The sequence below is a fragment of the Budorcas taxicolor genome, chromosome 6 (assembly GCF_023091745.1).
Source record: "Budorcas taxicolor isolate Tak-1 chromosome 6, Takin1.1, whole genome shotgun sequence".
Lineage (NCBI taxonomy): Eukaryota > Metazoa > Chordata > Mammalia > Artiodactyla > Bovidae > Budorcas > Budorcas taxicolor.
In genome coordinates this window covers 103,005,264-103,025,302 of record NC_068915.1, presented here as the reverse complement: position 1 = coordinate 103,025,302, position 20,039 = coordinate 103,005,264, and positions in this window count along the sequence as shown.

The window sequence follows — 20,039 nt, the reverse complement described above, 5'->3', positions numbered from 1 at the left end:
ACTCAGGCTGATCAGAGTGACCAGAGCCCCTCAGGGGTCAGCCCCCTCAAACTCCAAAACAAAGACTAGAGGCAGGCCTGCTGTATCCACCCCAGGTCCCACTTAGCCTCTTAGAGTTTCACCTATGGCTGAAGGATAATTTTTTTTTTTTAATATTAACTTAGGATGCCTCCCCTAGAAAAGCAGTTCTCAAAGCGTGGTCCTTGGACCAGGAGCAGCATCAACTGGAAGCTTGTTAGGAATAAAAAGCCTTCAACCCCAACTCAGACCTACCGAATCAGAAACTAGGGGTGGACCCAGCAATGTGAGTTTTAACATGCCCTCCAGAATATTCTAACGCTTGCTGCTCTGGAACAGCAAGCATTATTTATTATTTTTAATTAAAATGGAGAAGAAAAAGAATACTCTCACAGTGATTCTTTCCAGTCATCAGAGGACAACAGAAAGCCTGCAGATGTGGAGCCAGGCTAGCCTTGCTCCCTGGCTACTTACTGACTCATGGATCTGGGCCAGTACCTTCCCTTCCACGCAGTCTCCTCATCTGGAACACGGGACCACAGCATCACTTCACACACCCATTAGATTACAGGGGAGATGTTGACCCAGGTTCAGAGGCTGGCGTGGGTGGACAGGCTCGAGAGGAAGGAGCTTTATCATGATGCCAGCAAAGGTCTGACTGGGGCAAAACATCCACTACTTCTGCCTATGCATTTTTATAAAGCGTGCGTGCGTGCTCAGTCACTCAGCTGCGCCCAGCTCTTTGTGACCCCATGGACTGTAGCCTGCCATGAGATTCTCCAGGCAAGAATACCTTTCCCCAGGGGATCTTTCCGACCCAGAAATCAAACACAGGTCTCTTGCATTACAGGCAGATTATCATCTGAGCTATCAGGGAAGTGCTAAAGAGTGAAAATCTGATGCAAATTTATCCTTTAAAGCTCTGGACAGTTAAGTCTGGCAGGCTACAGTCCACGGAGTCGCAAAGAGTCGGACGCAACTGAGCGACTAAACAACAACAGCAAAGTAGCCCTAGCCGTGTTAGCCACTGCTTTCCAACTCAGAGAACACTGTAACGCCGTGATAAAGATGAAAACTATTATATATTAGACATACTTTACACCCAGATACAAAGCAAGCCCAGGCCTAGATGGCTTCATGGGAGAACTTCACCCAACGCTAAAGAAGAATCAATACTTTGCATGCATGCTCAGTCATGCAAGACTCTTTGTGATCCAATGGACTGTAGCCGCCAGCCTCCTCTGTCCATGGGATTTTCCAGGCAAGAACAGTGGAGTGGGTTGCCATTTCCGGCTCCAATACTAAACTCTTCCAAAAAGTAGAAGAGGAATGAACAGTTCCCAATTCATTATATGAGGACAGCATTACCCTGATACCAAAACCAGGCAAAAACATTACAAGAAAACAAGCTCCTTCTCCAGGGGATCTTCCTGACCCAGGGATCAAACGTGGGTCTCCCACATTGTGAGCAAATTACCATCTGAGCCACCAGGGAAGCCCCACAAGAAAACATTACAACAAACTAATATCCCTTGTAAATACAGATGCAAAATTTTTCAACAAAATATTGGAAAAATAAACCCAGCAACAGATAAGAACTATATACCATGACTAAGTGAGATTAATCCCAAGAAAGCAAAGTTGGTGTAACATCCAAATGAATCCATTTAATAACTATATTAATAGAATAAAGGACAAAATCCTCATGACCATCTCAATGCATAAAAGGCATGTGGCACAATCTATCACCCTGTCATGATCAAAACACTCAACAACCCGAGAACAGAAGAGAACTTCCTCAACCAAATAAAAAGCATCCACCATACCCAAAACCCAGAGTCTAAATTACACTCAACGGTGAAAGACTAAAAGCTTTGCCTCTAGGTTCAAGGACAAGTCAAGGATGTCTATTCTCATCACTTCTATTTAACACTGCACTAGAGATTTATCCAGGGCAATAAGGCCAGAAGAAAGAAATAAAAGGCATCCATATTAGAAAAGAAAAATTAGAACTACCCCTACTTGTAAATGACATGAACTTCTGTACAGGAAATCCTAAGGAATCTACAAAAACCTCCCCACAAAACTCTTAGAACTAACACACAAGCTCAGCAAGGTGGCAGGATACAGGATCAGTATTCAACAATTAATTGCATTTCTACACATTAGCCATGAACCATGAGAAAACACAATTAAGAAAACAGTTACTGTCTGAAGAGCCTAAGCTATTCCATCTTGTAAAAGAACTCCATTTTGTAAAGGTACCGGGCAAACAGACTTAGACTTTGGATATTGCCTAAACTTGCCCCACTGTGCGCGAGCCAATCAGCCCTTAGGTTCAACCTCCTGACTTTAAGTTCAAGAATTTGTGATTTACCCTGGAAGTAATGATTTACCTTTGTGATTTACCTTGGAAGTAATGAGTTACATTTGTGATTTACCTTGGAAGTAATGAGTTACATTTGTGATGATTTACCATGGAAATAAGAAAACCAATCAGAACCCAACACCTAACCCTTCCACAGAAGGTAACCAATTAGACGTCTCCCAACCCGGAAACTCCCGTTTTTCAAATTTTTCGCGCAAGAATACCCTATATAAGCAATGTAACCCAGAGTTCGGGGCTCCTCTCCTTAGCCACTGCGTCGGTAACGGTAGGAGCCCCAGCACGAGCTTGGTAATAAAAACTCTCTTGCTTTTGCATCAGATATCGGCTTCCTGGTAATCATTGGGAGATTAAACGACTTGGGCATAACACTGTCCAGAAGACACAGGTGTAACTGTGCATCCCACTGGCCTGGCACGATTGTTAACAATCGTAAAAGCAGCCACGACAGCACGAGTGCCTGCTCCATCCCGGGCGCTAAGCCAGGCTCTTCCCATGCAGAATCTCCTTCCACTCTCACACCCCTGCAAATGGTGTTTTCCTCATTTGACTGATGAGGAACTTGCGGGTCAGAGAGGTGGAGGGACCTGCCCAAAGTCACCTAGCTGGAGAGAGGAGGCACCAGGCAGTTTGACTATGAAGCTCATGTCTTGTCCCTGTGCCAGACGCCCACAGCCCTTATGCCCCAGTGGTTCCCACACAGAGCCCCTGGCACATCAGAATCTCCCAGGACTCAAAAATACCATCCCTGACCCCACCGGAAAGAATCTGATTGAACTGATCTTGGAAAAGACCCCGATGGTGGGAAAGATTGAAGGCAGGAGGAGAAGGGGACATCAGAGGATGAGATGGTTGGATGGCATCACTGATGCAATGGACATGAGTTTGAACGAGCTTGGGGAGCTGGTGATGGACAGGGAAGCCTGGCATGCTGCAGTTCATGGGGTCGCAAAGAGTCGAACACAACTGAGTAACTGAACTGACTGACTGACTGACTGACTGGGTAGGGCACAGACATGGGCATTTTTCTAAGCTTTCAAGGAGATTCCAACATGCAGCTTGGATGCCAGGGTTGAGGCTCTGCTCTGGACATCCACAGCAGTGGTGGTTTCTCCAGGGTCTTCTCGCACTTGAAAGTGAAAAAGTGAAAGTGAAAGTCACTCAGTTGTGGCTGGCTCTTTGCGACCCCATGGACCATACAGTCCATGTAATTCTCCAGTCCAGGATACTGGAGTGGGTAGCCTTTCCCTTCTCCAGGGGATCTTCCCAACCCAGGGATCAAACCCAGGTCTCCTACATTGCAGGTGGATTCTTTACCAGCTGAGCCACAAGGGAAGCCCCACTTGACCCCACCTGAAAGACACAGGCTGCCCCAGGGCAGCAAGTATGCTTCCTCCTAGATGGAAAACCTAGAATTCACGTAGGGAGGCAGCTTGGACAAGTTCAACTTAGGCACACATTTGGCACCTTGTAACTTGTAAAAACTTAACTAACAAATCTGTGCGCTGACTGTTATAAGCAGTCATTCTTGGCTTTTAAGCGTTAGCATAAATGGAACATCTAAAAGACACACAATTGTAATCCTGAAAACCCAGTCCAGGTAAATAAGGTGGAGGTTGCAAGACCCGCAATCAGAAGACTCCCGTCCAGTTTTCCACTTTGGACTTCTCATCTCTGCCTCGACACTCACGCGATGGAAATTATCACTATGCCCAGTTCCCAGGCTAAGAAACTAGAAACTCAGGCCCAGAGACATCACATGGCTCATACGTGGCAGCGCAGGGATTCAAACACGGGACTGATTCATGCCAAAGCCTGGCCCTGCCCACTAGACCCAGCTGCCCTCTGTGCATATGGCAGTCCACTACATGTGAAGGAAATGACCTTCAATTACTGGGTAACCTCTTCCCTGAAGCCAACCTTAATTAGAAAAGTCTGATCAATACAGGCAACACTGACTCCATCGGATCAGATGTATCATCTCTGATGAGCGGGGCTTACGGTGGACACGCTCCACGCATTATCCCTTATAAATGTCACCTCACCCACCACCTCCCATATCTCACAGCTCAGGACACTGAACCGCAGAAAGGTCAGCAATGCCCCCCACCCACCAACCCAGGTCACACAGCCAGCACATCACGGGAGCAGGATTTGAACCCTGGTCTGAGCTCTTCCCAACATAAGCTAGAAGTAATGTGAGAAAATGACACTTTACTTAAATAATGTTGTCGGGATTCTGCAAGGATCAACTCTTAAAACTCATTCACTGAAGGGGCCTAATTTAGAGTTAAAGTGCACATCAGTAAGTCACAAAGAAACACAGACTGGCTGTCCACAGAGAACAGATTTCAGCCAGTCACAGAAACATGAAAGGACGTCTGGGCAACGCTATGGTGAACTGACAGCTGTTTCCCAGGCTCTGGGGGCTCCAACTGTCCTCCAGGTTCCCATCACGTCATCCCTCTGCCTAGATGGCTTCACAGGGTCCTCCAGGTTTGGGGTTCAGCCTAACCCCAATGGGTTCAGCCTAATCCCAAGACTCCACCTCCTGCCTCTACTTCCTCTGATGCCATGTGGTCAGCTCTCCAAATGCCCACCTTTCCACACAGTTCACCCCAAAGCTCCTAGGTCCCACCAGGCGTGGCTTCTGCCTCTGTGCCTCCCTCTGACCAGGGGTCTTGTTTCAGTCTGGACACTATCTTCCCCTGAGCTCACAAGTCTCCTCCCCTAGAAGCTTCCGTAATCTGCTTCAGGGCACCCACAGCTCCTGTGCTTTCTTCTGACAGGGCTCGTCTGGCCATGCTGGGCTGGCGTCAGCTACTGCTTGTTCCCACATAATTATTCATCTGGTTGACAAAGGATTATTGAGTCTCTACTCTGAAGGACGAGGTTCTCAGCACTGAGACTGTGAAACAGACAGAAATCCCTGCCCTCGCAGAGCTGACCTCCTCTGAACATCCACTCCTTAGGTGCTAGGACCTGGTCAGGTCAGCTCTGTGCTCCAGGATTGACCACAGTGCACGTGGGCAGACGAGGAGCTCAGAGAACAGCGAGACAGGTCAGGCAGGATTTTCATCGCAGAACAGCTTTCGGGAACTGCTGTGGGTTGGGTAACATGTACATGCTAACTGAACTCTATGGCATATTCCAAGTTGAATGCAGGCTGGAGTGGAGTGCGATGATGTGATGGCCACAGTGTGCCAGGGCCGGTGTGTTTCCTGATGAGATACTCCACGCAGCCGACTGACTTACTGCCCCCAGTGCTGGCTCACGCCCAGCAGATGTTTCTGGAGCAGAAGACTGGTGCCACTTTGCATTTGTTTCTCCCTGAGCAAATGAGGGTTTTCAAGCTTCAGCTCCTGGACTGCAGGAAAAGCATGTGAACACATGGTTTTGCAAAGATGAGAGCCTGATCATTCACTCAGTCGTGCCCAACCCTTTGCAACCCCATGGACTGCAGCCCCCGAAGCTCCTCCATCCATGGGATTTTCCAGGCAAGAATGCTGGAATGGGTTGCCATTTCCTCCTCCAGGGGATGTTCCTGACCCAGGGTTCAAACCCCGGTCTCCTGCACTGCGGGCAAATTTTTTACCAGTGAGCCACTAGGGAAGGTTTGCAAAGGTGCCAGGGTCCAACCAACTGTCTTCCTTTCCTGGCTGCCCGGGAAGTTTCAAAGCTTTGGAGTGGCACCATGGGCACAGGGCCTCCTGAGTCCCACACCTGCCATCACTGGGCACAGGGCCAGTCTGCAGAGGCAAAGGTCCAACTGAGCAGATTGCCTGTTATGGCTTTTCTTTGTAAGTCATATTCTTAATTATAAAAGCAAAATCATGCTAATCAAAGAAAAAAAATTGAAGGGTTCAGAAAAGAAAACAAAATTAATTTACAATCCCATCCTCTCCCCAACACATGGTGTCTTTGCAGCTTTTCTTCCCAGAAGGGAAGGACCAGCAGTGAACGGGCACATCCAGGCCCGGCTCTGTGGGGCCATCCCACTGGACCCTCAAGTCTTCTGTTCACAGAATGACTCTCACACTCTACAGATGAGAGAAGAGCGTTTCCATGAAATTGTGACATGGCCCAAAGCCACCCAGGTAAGAAACGCTGAGTCCAGGATCTGAAACCATAACTGACTGCGAAGCACTGTTTGTGCTCAGGATGGAAGGAAAGTTCACTTCATCTCTCCTCCAAATTAAAACAATATGGCAAAAAAAAACAATCACCTAACTTAAAATTCAATATTTATATATCTGCTCACAAAGTCCAAATGATATCAAGTTCTCTTTCTACCTGTGGGGTCTTTTTCTCCTGACCAGGCTGTAAACTTGGGGAGCGGGGCGAGGCTGCACCTCTCAGCTCCCAACCAGCATGGAGCAGGCCTCCATTTGCCACCAGGCCTGGAGAAGGTGAGGATACACATCTCTTGTTGTTGCTGTTCAGCCACTAAATCATGTCTGACCCCATGGAGTGTTGCCTGCCAGGCTCCTCTATCCATGGGATTTCCTAGGCAAGAATACTGGCATGTGTTGCCATTTGCTCCTCCAGGGGATCTTTCTGACCTCGGGATCGAACCCACATTGACAGGTGGATTCTTTACCTGGGGAGTCCAAACATTTCTTGTCTGCGTTAGTCACTCAGTCGTGTCCGACTCTTTGTGACCCCATGAGCTGTAACCTGCCAGGCTTCTCTGTTCATGGAATTCTCTAGGCAAGAATACTGGAGTGGGAAGCCTGTCTCTTCCCCAGGAGATCTTCTGGACCCGAGACGCTGACCTGCGTCTCCTACATTGACAGGTGGATTCTTTACCACTGAGTCACCTGGGAAGCCCAAACATCTCTTCCTCAGGCTCAAAAGACCGACTCAGAACCTCAGACAGTATCCAGCTGGTGGTCAAGACTTGCAGCGCGGCCCAGCTGACCTCTCCCACTCCACTCCCAGCTCTCCCTGCAGAAACCTGTTCTCCAGCCAGGCTGCTCTCCTCACCCTCCGCCCAGGCCTCGGGTCTCCCAACCCCTGCAGCTCTGCCCCCTCCATTCAGAACCCTGCTTGTCCCGAATACACCTCATTTTCCCAGGTCTCCACTCGCCTAAATGCCAAACTCTCCAAGGCCATAATCACATTCATTCTTTCAATAAACATACTACAAAGTTTGCTGTATGCCCAGCTCTGGAGGTTAACAGGTGAGTGAGATGGCGACGGTCCCCCACGCTGCTTCTACAGCGCAGAACATTCTGGAGAGAGAGAGAGAGGAGTAGCTCCCAAGAGCAGGCTCCTGCTACATCCTCAGTGATCACCATAATTCTTTGAAAGAGATGCTCTCATTCTCCCCACCGCACCCCTCATTTCAGAGAAGGGGAAACTGGGACCCAGAGAAATGAAGTAACCCGCCCAAGATCACGGGCTGGGAAGCCCCATCCACCCATCAGGGTTCGGTCCACCTAAACCTTGACTGTCGTGCCCTGAACCTCAAGGGCAGCGTGTGCACTCACCCACCTCTGCGTCTCCAAGGCCCTGCCCAGCTCCTGATGCAGCAGGGACACAGCCCTGCTTGCTGAACTGAGTGGTTTCCGCGTCCAGGAATAGACACATGCTTCTACTCCTGGCTTCTGAGCAGCGTTCCCCAAAACGGCCTCTCTCTGGTGATGAATAACCCAGGGAACCGGCAGCACCTGGATTAGCATCTGCCTGGCTTCCTCCCTGAAACCCAACAGGCTCCATCTGGGTCCCAGAAAATGGCCCTGATGCTGCTGATAAGAAGCAAAATCGTTGCAAAGCACCTTTGAAAATGCCGGTCTCTAAAACTAGCTCCCTAGACAGCAATGGTTAGGGAACAGTGACAGGTTCCTGTTTGTCTACACCCCAGACTCATGTTCCTCTGTTTTAGCAGGGTAGTCGTGCCTCCAGACAGAAGACACCCATCGCCACCTCAAGCAGATGGTCTTTTGGTGAGCTCAAGGGGATGCACACCTGGAAGATGGGATCTTAAATAACCATACCCAACTCTCACTGTTGTTGTGAGAAGTAAATGGAATAATATAAGTAAAAGCTTAACACAGCACTGGGCGCCTGACACACACTCACAAACATGAGCTGACATTACTGTGATGACACGGTACCCATTATAGTCCTCGCCACTCTGGCTGATAGACCGTGAACCACTTTAGAGAGGAAGGGAAGGAAGGAGGAAGGAAGAACGAGACCAATCATTCTACCTGGAATAGAACCACATAACCAACAGACGGTGCCCTAAAGGGCAGCAAAAAAAGCCAAATTTCTTTGAATTCTGGCCATGACACCCCACAGCTGCTCTGATGAACTATCCTAAGCCTGATGGCTGAGAGGGTAAAGAATCTGCTTGCAACGCAAGAGACACGAGAGCCGCGGGTTCGATCCCTAGGTCAGGAAGATCCCCTAGAGGAAGAAATGGCAACCCACTCCACTATTCTTGCCTGGAGAATCCCAGGGACAGAGGAGCCTGGCGGGTTATAGTCCATGGGGTCGCACAGAGTCGGACACGACTGAGCAACTTCACTTTCACTTTTCACTTTCATCACTGGAGAAGGAAATGGCAACCCTCTCCAGTGTTCTTGCCTGGAGAATCCCAGGGACAGAGGAGCCTGGCGGGTTACAGTCCACGGGGTCGCGCAGAGTCGGACACGACTGAGTGACTAAGCACACACACACCTTATCCAAGCCTGACTTTCATCCTCCTTGGAGAAAGCTGCATTACCTGAGCCTGGAGCCTCTGTTCTCAGTGTCCCCCCACCCCCACCGCACCCACCCTCCCTCTAACCTGCTGAGGAATCTCAGAGCTGCTCTGTGTGCCATGAATGAAAAGGTAAGACCAGGCACCGGACGAGCTGGGTCAGACCTCAAAACACAGGAGGTCAACAAGAGAGTCATAACATCTGAGACCTGACAGTGTTTAGTGACGCTTTAACTCCCGAGTTAATCTAAACTCTGGTTATTTGACCTTCACTCTTGCCATGGGGATGTCTTCAGAATCTTCTTCAAGAAGTGGTTATTCCTAAGCAACTCTAATAACCCACACCACCGACCTGCCCATCTGAGGACCATCTGTTTTGCTGTAACCAGCCACACCCAGGCACATCCACCACTCCCGCCTTCCTTGACAAATAAGCAGGCAAATGCAGCCACCAGGTCTCAAACTCGAGCCCCACCCAGGAAGTTGTGCACCTGGCCCAGACACCTGGTCCACGTCCCCAGCACTCAGATTCCCCCTCCAGGGCAGCCTCCACTCCGGACCTTGCTGCACTCCAGCCTCCTATTAACACAGGCCTTGGAGGCAAGGTGGATCTGAGGTGAGAAAGGGCGCCTCTGAGCTGACTGCCATCACCCCTGGGTTTTGATTCCCATTCTTCCCTCATAGGCCTCTGGTGGCTCAGACAGTAAAGAATCTGCCTGCAATGCAGGGAGACCTGGGTTCAGTCCCTAGATTGGGAAAATCCCCTGGAGAAGCACATGGCAACCCAGTCTGGTATTCTTGCCTGGAGAATTCCAGACAGAGGAGCCTGGTGGGCTACAGTCCATGGGGCCACAAAGAGTCAGACACAACCGAGCAACTTACACTTTCTTCAAAGTGCTGTGTGACCTTGGGCCATGAATCGCCTCTCTCTGGGCCTCAACTTCATCCTTTGAAAAATGCACATTTGGGCTGGACATTGTTTCAAGTCGTCCAGTTGCAGCTGCTGTACTTTTTGCATAAAACACATACAACGTGTACTACTTTTTAAAAATCAGCTTTAAGTGGATACCTCAGAGGGCTTTTGCAATTGAGACAGAGAATATTTGGGGGAACCTCTGCCAAAATTCCCTCATGCCCCTTTGCAACTTCCCTTTAATTGCTTAATATTTTTCTTTACAATGACTGACGTTTTAAAAACATAACACTGCTTCAGCTTGATTCTAAGCAATAATATCCACAAAATCACAAGCTTGATGGGCTAGGTATATTTTCTGTTATACACACAAAAATAATTCCTACTAAAATAAAATGTCAGGACTCCCCTTGCAGCCAGGTGGTTGAGACTTCACCTTCCAATACAGGGGGTGCAGGTTCGACCCCTAGTTGGGGAGCTAAGATCCTACCTGCCTCTTGGCCAAAACATACAGCAGAAGCAATACTGTAATAAAGTCAATAAAGACTTTAAAAATGGTCCACGCCAAAAAAAAATCTTGAAAAAAAATACCCAAGTGCCACCTAAAATCTCGCACACCTACAGAGCCATGTGTGCCCCACGGAGAAATACTCAATGAAATGACCACTCCCTCCCGAGGCCTCTTTAGCTCTGAAAGTCTGGATTCCATCTCCTGTCACCAAGCCTGGCTTCGTGTCCTGTATACAGAATGCAGGCATGCAGGCATGCATGCATGCTCAGTTGTTCAGTCACGTTCGACTCTTTGCCACCCCATGGACTGGGGGCCACCAGTCTCCTCTGTCCATGGGATTTCCCAGGCAAAAATACTGGCATGGGTTGCCATTTCCTTCTCCGGGGGAATCGTTCCAACCCAGGATCGAACCCAAGTCTCTTGCGTCTCCTGCATTGGCAGGTGGATTCTTTACCACTAGCTCCACAGCATGCATGCATGCATGCTAAGTCACAGCATGCAGGCTAAATACTGGCTGCTCGACTCAAGGGACAATCCACGGCCCATCTCTCTTCCATCTCTGACCGACGTGACCGACATCCACCACCCCCGGTGGGAGGCAGCAGCTGGCATTCCTCAGAGCTGATAAATGCTGCATTCAGAGAGATGGCCACCCCAGAGGGAGAGGGGGGCAGATGCAGAGCCAAAAACCAGGCGGGTGAGGAAGAAAAGCAAGTCAGTGAAAGTGCCGAGGCTGCGTTCGGGGAAGCTGCTCCTAAGTCTCCACCCTCTGCTTGCATGGTTTTAGCCCACGAAGTTATTTTAATAACTCAGTCGCTTTCACAGCAAAACCTTTTGCTAGAAAAGCCCTCCAAGATGTCGCATCTGCATTCCCAGAAGGGATTTACCACAAAGAGCGCAGAGAGAGACTGGTCGCCTTCCAAAGCCCCAGTTTCACGACGAGCTAAATAATTGAAGGGAAGCCTTCTGCGTCCTTAGCAACTGAGCAAGGCGTCTGTCAGATGTTTACAGCCCTTTAAATACTAGAAATAGAAGATGAACGGAGAGGTGAATCGCAGCTCAGAAAAAGGCACTAACGAAAAGGTAGGCAGGGAAACTTAGCATGATTTCAAGAGCCCTGGCATGGCAGGCCCACTGCATGTAGGAACTGTGCCCCAACTCTGCAACCCAGCACTGGGAGCGCCTTCCGATACAGCTCACAGCTGCAACCTTCTCAATATACTGACTACCCAGCCCCATCCCAACACCCCACACCTGGCCGCAGTGATCTACTGACATCACCCCAAACATTCAGCTACACTTTTGCATGTGCTGGTTCAGCAGTCAGGATAGCCCTTCTTCCTTTCTCCACCTGGAAAACTCCTATTCATTCCTCAAAGGCCCAGGAATAATGGCCAAGTTCAACCATCACCTCCCACAGGAAGTCTCCCCTCAGAGAGTCTCTCCCTCCTCAGGACAGCACAGAGTATATGGGACGGGGTAGGGTGGGGGTGTTCTTTGGGGCTGGGGCAAAGTTCTACAGGGCCTTCCATCCTTGTCCAGTGTGGAAGGAATTTACAGTTCATTCTCACACAGGGTGGGAAGTCAGGGAGGAGCTATGAGCAGAAAAACACATCCAGACCAACGTGGTAGGAAATTTCTGGTGACAATGTGGGAGACAGATTGAAGTTGGATCCATGATGACAAAGTGAGTCTCCAGCATCAAATCGTAGCTGGTTGGCTGCTGGTATCCAGAGCTTCCTTCCAGAGTCACTGCTGTGCACAGACAGGGGCAGAGAAAGCAGGACCCCTCCCACACACCAACGTGGTATCACCACCACCATAGCTCAGATGCACATAACATAGCCTTTCCATTTATCAGCCCTGCTCTAAGCACCTACACTGACTCCTTACAATAGCCCTAAAATGTAGCTACTATTATTGCCCTGTTTTAGGGATGAGAAAATCAGGGGAAGATTCAGGAAGCTGCTCAGAAGTGCCCAGCTAACAAGTGGGACAGGAAGCCAGACAGTCAGGCCAGAGCCAGATATGGTGGCTAGGAGAACTACAGCAGACCCATACCTCATCCTTAGAAAGTCAGCCACAGTACCCGATGTTCCCGAAAGAAACTAGCTGCAAGGACATTCATGGATGTTTTGTTCACCAGAGGAAAACCAAGAAACAAACTAAGTATCTGCCAAACATCCAAATATTAGCAAATACCCTGAGCTACTGTGGAGCATTTCGCAGTGGGCTGCTATGAAGTCCTCAATGTGCTGATAAGAGTTGTAAACTCTATTTCTCACATTTCGGTTTGAAGTCCTCCTGTCCCTGGATCTCCCAGGGTGCCTCTGAAAATGCAGTTCCTGGGTCTCTCCTGGACCTGAGGGCCCCCCAGGTGGCTCAGTGGTAAAGAACCCGCCTGTCAATGCAGGAGACACAGAGATGTTGAGTTTGATCTCTGGGTCGGGGAAGATCCCCTGGAGAAGGAAATGGCAACCTCCTCCAGCAGATTCTTGCCCGGAAAGTCCCCTGGACACAAGGAGCCTGGAAGGCTACAGTCCATGGGGTCGCACAGAGTCGGACACGACTGAGCGCACACACATCCTGGACCTCGTGCCAGACCGTGTCTGGAAGTGGGGCCTGGCAATCAGAATCTTCATGTGCAGGCTTTTCTGCATGGTAACATTTGAGAACCACTGCTGGACATGAATATCCACTGTCATTTAAAGGGTCAGCTCCGTGAGCAGTTTTGTTCACCTCAGGGTTTCCAGTGCCTAGAACAGTGTCTGGCACACAGCAGATGCTCCTGAAATCTTTGGTGACTGAATGAACCCATCAATCCATAAGCGATTCTGCCATGAGCTGTTGGCAGATCTAAGTATCTGACCAGTCTGTGTGCCTCAGAGGACCTACAATAGGGGTCCTGTGCACATAATTTCACCTTGCTGTACCCAGCACAAAGTCAGCCCTCCGACAAGATCCACCAGCATGTGAACACATGAACACTGACGTGTGCCTTGCTTCTGAGCTGCATGCTCTCTCACTCTAGACACGGAATGTGTCTTACGACCTAGCTCTGTCACAGTTTAGCTGGCAGCATTGTTTCTTCCCTTTCCTTAGTGGTACAAAAAAACAATAAAGCACCTCTCAGTTGGTGTCATCTTAGATTTATTCAAATACGAGAACTGAGTACATCATTCTGATTTCAAAAAAAATTCAAGTCAGATGCCAATACGGCTAACAGATTGCTGTGCATTCCCTCTCTTATGATTTGCAAAAATCAGCCCAATGCCATCTGTCCTGAGCTTTTGGCTGCAGGAGGCCCCAGTAGTCCTGGTCATCCAACCCTTTGCTGCTGAGGTGCAAACCCATCATCTGATGTGAATGACAGTCTCTCACCTGTCTTCACCTGGGAAACCTCTGACAGCATCATTTGGAAGCCTTCTCTACATACCTGGAGGCCACAGGATGTGCCAGAGGATGGTTCTGGCCCATACTTGTGTTCATCCCAGCCCCACCACTCCCCAGAGGTTCATCCTGGCACGTGGTCTGTCTGCAACAGCTACTGGTCCTCTTGTGACTTCTCGGCACTTGGAGGACTGACACCCCTTGGCTAATGCTCTACAGCCCTGCACGTGCTGTATCTGGTCCCACAGTTAGAAGAGAGCCGGGTCCCCCAGGCTGGTTACCCTCATGTGCAAAAAGAGGGATGGGGATGCGAATCTGGCCCACTGCACAGGGTTGTTCTGAGAACCAAATGAGGTTCATTTGAAAATGCTCTGGAGAGTAGCAATGTCTATACCAGGTGATTCATGACATTTAGAAAGATACAAATGTGTAGAACATCTCAAACTTAGAGATGAAACTTTAGCACCTACTTTCCATTGTAACACCTGCCTTCCTTTGACTAAAATCTACCATTATCTAGACCTTTTTAATGAGCCAGTGGCACAAACTGTCAGAGCAGTGAAGGGCCAGGAACTCGAACCAGAACACCACCTTGTCCCCCTGGGCTGCCCTGGACACGCCACCTAAGCTCCCTGAGGCGCCCCCTCCTCGTGCATAGACTGGGGCTCGCTGTCTACACCGTCCCTTTCCCTGTGCAGTTAGAGGTGCCTCTCTGTAAAGCACCCGGCACGGAGCCTCCCACAGTGCGTCTGCATGAGGGATTCCACTCCCAGGATGTCCTCACTTAAAGCAACAGCACTAGGTTGGCACAGATTTTCTTCTATGGAGCATTTTATTCCCCCAAAGAACAAAGCTCAGTCGGTAAAGAATCTGCCTGCAACGCGGGAGACCCAGGTTCGATCCCTGCGTTGGGAAGATCCCCCGGAGAAGGAAATGGCAAACCACTCCAGTATCCTTGAGTGGAAAATCCCATCGACAGAGGAGCCTGGTGGGCTGCAGTCCATGGGTTGCAAAGAGTCAGACACAACTAAGTGACGAACACTCTCTTTCAACCCAAAGAACAAGAGCTAACTAAGCTTCTACAGCTTCGGGAGTTATTTGGGCCACATTTCCAGGGCTAAGCCAACAGAGAACAGCGCTACGAGGCAGGACCCCAGTTGGAGGCTGGCTCCACCCCTTCCTCTGTGGGGGACCCTGGCCGGGTTCCTCTGCCCTCGCCTCACCGTCTCCAGCCCGCAACCTGGAAAGCGAGGATGATGAGGGTGGAGCACCTCCCAGGGATGCTCTCAGGACTGTGGACAAAGATAGCACAGAGGGAGTGCTCCAGACACCCCAGCTAACCCCGGGCATCTGCCAGCTTCCCACAACCTCAAACATGAAGCCCTTGAAGGCCAAGAACCTTCCAGCACCAGGATGGCAGTGGAGCTGTGGTGTCTGCCTGCCCACCAGCTGCCAGGTAGGAAATGTCACAGGTGCTGCGAGTGAACACAGATCCACAGAGGCTTTGTGCTGGGTGAAGAAAGCAAGCAGGGGCCGTGGCTTCTGAAGCCCCTGCTTAATTCATGTGGCTAACCCAGTACAGGGTCTGGCAGAGGAGGTGGCAAGCCAGTGTTTGTAAGTTAAATAAAAATTTAGTTTTGGAGCCGCTGATGAGATATGATCAGGCAGAAGAAGGTATGAGAACATTCCAGAGGGTCGGAGGTGTAGGGGTGATCACTTCTCAGGGTTTTCTGGGCTTCCCCAGATTGGCTCAGTGGTAAAGAATCTGCCTGCAGTGCAGGAGACCTGGGTTTGATCCCTGGGTCAGGAAGATCCCCTGGAGAAGGGAGTGGCAACCCACTTCAGTAATCTTGCCTGGAGCATTCCATGGACAGAGGAGCCTGGCGGGGTACAGTCCATGGGGTCACAAAGAGTCGGACACGACTGAGCGACTTTCACACACACACCCACAGAATTGTCATCCTCAGACAGGAAATCTATCTTTTTTGAAGGAAAGGAAAACCTGGTTTGAAAACTTCAAGCTGGGAGTCTGTGCCTCTTTCCTGAGGGATACCATGTGGGCTGATCGACAGATCGGTGAGATGGGAGAGAAAGTTCAAAATACAGATCCAAGGACAGACACAGGAATTTAACCCACATAAATGGGGAGAGAGAGAACAGCTAATGCCCTACCACTGGACTGGGATAGAGGACAAGCTATTTGGGAACAAAGAAAACTGGGTATCTATCTAGATCCTTAAAGTAAAACAACTTTCATGTGGATTACACATTGAGATAAAAACAAAGCTTCAGTAACAGATGAATGGATTAAGAAGATGTGGTATACACGGATGTATACATATACATATGTGTATATACACATACCCATATACGTATACCACATCTTATATGTATAGATATATATGCACATACATATATTTACATATACACAGTGGAATACTACTCATCCATAAAAAAGAATGACGTAACGTCATTTGCAGCAACATGGACGGACCTAGAGATTATCATACTAGTGAAGTAAGTTGGACAGAGAAAGACAGATATCATATGATATCACTTACATGTGGAATCTAAAAACTTAATACAAATGAACTTATTTACAAAACAGGAACAGACTTACAGACTTAGAAAACAAACTTATGGTTACCAGTGGGGAAAGATGGAAGGGGGAAGGATAAATTAGGAATTAACAGATATTTACACTACTATGTATAAAATAGATAAACAGCAAGGTCCTATTGTATAGCACAGGGAACTATATTCAGTATCTTGTAACAATCTATAATGGAAAAGAATTTGAAAGATTAGATGTGTGTGTGTGTGTGTGTGTGTGTGTGTGTATCTGAATCACTTTGTTTCACACTTGAAACATTGTAAATCAAACATACTTCAATTTAAAAATACATTTTGGCCTTTTACCTCGTTGCAGCCGTGAAAGCAACATGGGTCACCAGCAGCTCTACTGGAGCCATCCGAGAAAATTCAGCCAGGGTTCTCCCTCTTGCCGGGTCTGCTCAAACCGGCACAGTCTGATCCGAAAATACAGCCTCAATATGTGCTGCCAGTGTTCCCGCCAGTATGCGAAGGACATCGGCTTCATTAAGTTGGACTAACCGAACTTCCTTAGATGGCTCATCCAGCACATCATCCTTAGGCGGAAATAATACTAGCTCTTTGTATATAAAATAAAAGTTTTCAAAACTTCAAAAATAAAAATAAAATAAAATAAAAATACATTTTGTTTGTTTTGTTTAAAGAAACCACAGAACAAAGAAATCTCCTGAAAACAAGTATTAGAGGAGGCCAACAGTTTAAGCGTCCACAGAGGGCACTAAGGCTAAACTTCTGGTGGGGAAAAGCATCCCAGAGTGAAAACATCAGAGCCCAAGATGGGAAAAAAATTATTGCAACATATTAAAGACCAGGGGTTAATATCCCCTTTAGGTTTTGAAGCTTTACAAATCAAATCTGCTTTAAGCGACGTGCCAACAGAGAACTAAGTATAAACAATGAAGAAGCGATTCTCCAAAAAGAAAAGCACGTGGCCAGCACACAGGCGACAAGATGCTCAGCCTCCTGAAATCCAAAAACGAGACTAGGAATGAAAATTCTCACTTATCACGCTGGCAAAGGTCTGCACTGTTGGCAAGGTCCTGGGACATGGCTATTCCCATTCACTCCTGTGAGTACAAACTGGCACAACTCTTCTAGAGTGCCATTTGGCAACCCCTGTGAAAAATTTTAAATACGGATTGCTTTCGCTTAGTAGCTTCACTTCTAGAATCTTTCCTAAGGGAACAATCAGACAGGGAGATAATCCATAAATATGGGAATAAAAAGAGACTCGTTAAATAAAGCCAAGCAGCAGAGGCCGTGGCAAGATTTCTTTGTGTGAAAAGCTGGTCACAAATCGAGTGATCCCTTTTCTCAGGGGAAAAGCCCCCAGTCGAGACACTCACTGGCATCACAGCTCTAATGAGCAGGATAAGCCAAGAAAGTATTTCCATTTAGGGGCAGGGGAAGGCGGCTGTGTGAACAAAGAGGATTCTTAGAAAGACAAGGTGGAAGGCTGCTGTCAATGGTGGGAGGGAGAGAAGAACCAGGAAATGGAGCGGGGGTAGGGTCGGTTTGGGCCAAGAAAAAGAGAGGGAGAAGAAAATAGGCTGCAGAGAAGTGACAATGGCACCAAGAAGATGAAATATACTAAACATCCAATTGGGACTAAATATACTAATGCGACTTTTAGAATCCCCCGGAGTAGAGGAATAGGTCTAACTGACAAAAATAGCTTTCTTTCCTATATACCAGCAATAACCAATTCATGGATAAAACTGGAAGATAATTCCGTTTGTAACTGAATCAAAATGAGCTAGGAATGACAAGTACAGACTGTTCAGGAGAGAGGAGAAAATGGTATTTTTCTATATGGGACAGAGCAAGCTGAACTGAGAAGCAGACAGTCACTCTCAAGCTTGCACTCCCAAAATCAACACCTGCTTCTTCTCTGGCCTTGGACCCCTTCTCATTCCCATCTTTTCCCAAACCTCCCTCCTTTGTCCCGGCTACTGCAGCGTCACCTCCCTCCAGGGCTCCTCACCGTCAACTTTATCTACTCCAGTCAATTCCATTAAAATAAACAGACTTCTCTCTGTCCCCAACACCCGTAACCTCTGCCTCTCCATCTTTGAGGCTGTCATCTAGACTGCCTCCTCATTTCCTGCGGGCTGTGAGCTTCCTGGGGGCAGGGACAGGTCACCCAAGTCTCTATCCCTCAGCACAGAGTGCCACGTGGGATACCCTGGTGATGGGGTTAAAGAGGCGGGAGGGTGAATGGATGGAAGGATGGATGGATGGATGGATGGATGGATGGACAGAGGATCTCAGAAATAAAGAAAAAAATAACTCCGTTCAACTCAGAACGTCAATATAGCCCAAGCAGAGTTTGGTGCCAAGGTCCCTGAGACTCCTTCCAACCTGAGTTACTAAGACTTTATGGCGCAGTCCCCCTGATGCCTGGGATCTGGACCTCAATTCCTAGGCTCAGCTTAGAAAGAAAATCTTCAGAAGAAACAGCACTCAGAGGAGGGAAACAATCATTTCTCAAACTGGAGGAGTCTCTTCCAGTGGGGAATTTTGTTCTGGGGACAATCTCTAAAAATAAATAATATTTAAAAGAATAAAATGGATCATACGGCAGTTTTATTCCTAGTTTTTAAAGGAAATCTCCATACTGCTCTCCATAATGGCTGTATCAGTGGGAGGTGGGAGGGAGGTTCAAGAGGGAGGGGACCATATGTATACCTATGGCTGATTCATGTTGATGTGTGGCAGAAACCAGCACAATATTGTAAAGCAACTATCCTCCAATTAAAAATATAACTTAAAAAGAATAAAATGGATTTAGAGTGAAAAATATAAAATACTGTGGAGAGAAATTAAAGATGACCTTAATAAATGGAGAGTGTGACCTTAATAAATAAATTTATTTATAATAAATAAATCCTATGTTCATGGATCAGAAGATAATATAGTTAAGACCAGATTGATCAACTGATTCTACAGAATTCCTATCAAAATCCCAGCTGACTTCTTCAAGAAGACAGTCCTGAAATTCATGTTGAAATTCACATTTCAACATGGACAATCTTGAAAACAAGCAACAAAAAAAGTTGGAGGACACAAATTTCCTGATTTCAAAACTCACCACAAAGCCACAGTGATCAAGACAATGTGATACTTGTATGAGGTCAGACATAGAGATAAATGGAACAGAACTGAAAATTCAAATATAAACCTTTACATTTATGGTCATTTTTATTTTTGACAAGAATATCAAGATAAACTGATAGAAATAATAGCCGTTTTAACTCATGGTGCTGGGACAACTAGATATTCACAAGCAAAAGAGTGAAGCTGAACACCCACTTCACATCATATACCAAAAAAAAAAAAACCTTTAGAAGGAAACACAGGAATAAATCTTCATGACCTTGCACTGGGCAATGAATTATTAGATAAGATATGCACAGCACAAATGGCAAAAAAAAAAACAAAACAGATAAACTGAACTTGACCAGAATGTTAAAATTTGAAGGACACTGCAGTGGTTTGA